The 2,896-nt window shown below is 38.1% G+C and overlaps 1 protein-coding gene and 1 long non-coding RNA gene across 2 annotated transcripts in view; both read left to right on the top strand.

The window, feature by feature from the left end:
* Nucleotides 1-2,896, top strand: part of LOC126395323 (LIM homeobox transcription factor 1-beta-like) — a 202,106-nt gene that overhangs the window by 144,627 nt on the left and 54,583 nt on the right. The window lies entirely within an intron of this gene.
* LOC126395349 (uncharacterized) overlaps nt 1-2,896 on the top strand; it is a 20,219-nt gene that overhangs the window by 2,994 nt on the left and 14,329 nt on the right. Inside the window, exon 2 of the long non-coding RNA XR_007570437.1 lies at nt 2,732-2,890. This is a non-coding gene — a long non-coding RNA (uncharacterized LOC126395349). The remainder of the gene's footprint in view (nt 1-2,731; nt 2,891-2,896) is intronic.

Raw genomic sequence — 2,896 nt, forward strand, 5'->3', positions numbered from 1 at the left:
ACGCTATGAGGCTGATGTGGGCAATTGCTCATGAAATAGCCTTCACTGCAAGATAGGGTGGACATTGAAAGAAACTAGAAGAGCTGAACTTTCCATAGCTGTGAGTTGCTTGTTGGAGCGACATCCCAGTGCTGAGAAATACAGCATTGAATTAACGTAACGGAAATCGTCTGCACGCACATTTGCCTACACAGGCTAGCCTACTTGTTTACATAACTTATAAACTCGTTTGCACAGATATGAAACAAATGGAGGAAGAACTGAAGCAGCTTTGTGATGATGCTACTCAAATATTTTCACACGTTATGAGGACAGATCAAACTTATTCTGCAAAGTAGCCTATGGTTTACTAATTTCCCATTTAACTGTTATCACAGACTTGTCTCTCCATTGTATAAATCAAAAAGTTCATATCACTTTGTGACTTGCTGCATATCATAAATACACAGCAGATCAACCAAAGTATTTTTTGAGAGATTCGGCTTTTAATCAACAGCACACTGATATTGACAGATTCCAGACAACCTCAGTTATACAGTTACATTAAAGGCCCGAACATATTCGGGCGTACTATAAGCGGAACGGACTCCGCGAGGAATGTCCGCAGTCATTCGGGCTTCCTTAGTCGAGCGCACTTCCGCGTTGTAGTTTCCTGTAAAAATGTCCGTGAAAAATCCCCGCGATGTGAAAAATACATGCCGAGCAGTCACTGGTGCGCGGAGTGGAGTCCGCGCGGTCGTAAAATCTGAGCTTTGCGCGCACAGGCCTTGCGGAAGTCCGCTTTGAGTCCGCGCGGACCTCCGTGGAGTCCGTTCCGCGTATGTTCCGCCCGAGTATGTTCGGGCCTTAACTGGAAAGTGGTTTGACTTACTACAAAAAATATATAGTCAGTAATAAAGGTGGTGATGTTTATTTTAAAGATATACATTTCATTTATCCAACAAAAGAAATTCTTAAAATGTACAGACCTTCTGTCTGAATCCTGTGTATTCTGCAAACTGACACAGAAACTATTGTTCATTTATTTTATGAATGTATTTATGTTCAATTATTTTGGATTGATGTTGACAATTTGATTCTTTCTGTGGGGTTAAGATTAATTTGCTAAAAAAAAAGAAAAAAAAGGACATTACTTTTTATTTGGAGAAAAACAATATGGACAGAAGACATCTTTTATTTTTAAACATCGTATTTTAGATGGAAAGTTTCATATCCACAAAAGCAAGTGGACGGAAAGGAGACCCAATATACACCAGTTAAAATATGAACTGACCAATATGAAAGCCATCAGAACTTTGAATGTTTATGAAGCCTTAAAATCCCATCTATAACTTGAACATACTCACAACTTTGTATATTTGTTTTTATTTATTTACATTCATGTTCATGAATTAAAATAAAATTGGAGGGAAAACAACAGTTACACAATAATGAAAAGATATCCCGGCTGCCAGCATTTTCTGGTGAGATAGGCTATGTTAAACAGAAAGTAGTGGGGAAATGTCTGGAGGAACTCTAGAGGAAAGAGAAGTTGCAGAAGAGCGGGCTTCATTATTAAGCAGCTACAGTGACAGTGGAATTAATGTAAGTGCATTTTCTAGAAAATAGCTTTTTTAAAATAAGAAAAGTCAAATATGAGGTGTTTTCTCATATTTGACTTTTTAAGAAGGCTCTTATTTTTTTTCTTATTCTACATCAGAATCAAATGAAATTTAGTGTGTGACATTCTGAGGTGGTCTACTATCAATCTGAAGTGAAACCATCCTCTGGAAACGTGACATTTATTTTTTATTCAAAATAAAAATGAAATCTCTATACAGTCTGGTATTATGGCACTGACTCACAAACCCCAGACTCCACCTTGTGGCAGGAACAGGCAACAACACACAGCACCCCAACTGCTGTGGAAATAAGTAGGTATAAGTAGGTATAAATAATATAACAATTTCATGGGACACAATTTGTTCCCCTTGATATAAAGCTGCAAGTATCCTATTATTATAGGCTAACAAATGATCTGTTGTAGAAGTGTTAAAAATAGTGCCTGAACAAGGAAAGAAAATAGATAGATAGATAGATAGATTGAAACTGCATAAATATATATAGGCTACACTTAGAGCATATATATATATATATATATATATATATATATATATATATATATATATATCCCCGGTGAATACTGGGAAAATAACTCCAGACAGGGGAATAGCGGAGAGGTTCTATTCCCCTGAAGGGAGACGTTTTCCCAGTATTCACCAGCTCATTATACATTATCCCGCTTATTACACGGCTAATTATCAGTTAAATAAATAATTTGAGACACAATATTGATTAATTATACGATTTTTATTTATTTATAAAATAAATCGGGAGGAGAGAAAAAAAAACTGCCGGCAACGGCTGAGTCTCCTTGTCAGGGCAGCGTCCCTAGCAACGCTGGGCTACATAGCAACGGTCATTACACAGTAATATCAGACCTCTGAATGCCGCGACTGACCATTCAGAATACAGCATTTAATAGAGCTGTGTAATAAATACATATACATATATGTATGTATATATATATATATATATATATGTGTGTGTGTGTACAGTATATACCCAGATAGCACACATACATCTGGCCGATGTCGGCCTGAGGACTACACATCGGCCCTGAATTTATGACGTCTGACAAGCGTCGGCCGCATGGGCGGATATCTTTAAATTTAATACTCTTTTGTCCCAGCTCATCAAACCTCTCTGTTACGTCGGCTTTGGGTCGGCCCAGTGCCATAGAATGTCTGCCCACATACGGAAGTCGCCACTGAAGGCGGAATTTCATCTCCGCGGTGTTTGTTTGGAACTGAGCTCGCAGGACACAGCATCTCATCGCAGTTGGTTTCAGGTAAGC

Source organism: Epinephelus moara, chromosome 9, assembly GCF_006386435.1.
Source record: "Epinephelus moara isolate mb chromosome 9, YSFRI_EMoa_1.0, whole genome shotgun sequence".
NCBI classification, from domain to species: Eukaryota; Metazoa; Chordata; class Actinopteri; order Perciformes; family Serranidae; genus Epinephelus; species Epinephelus moara.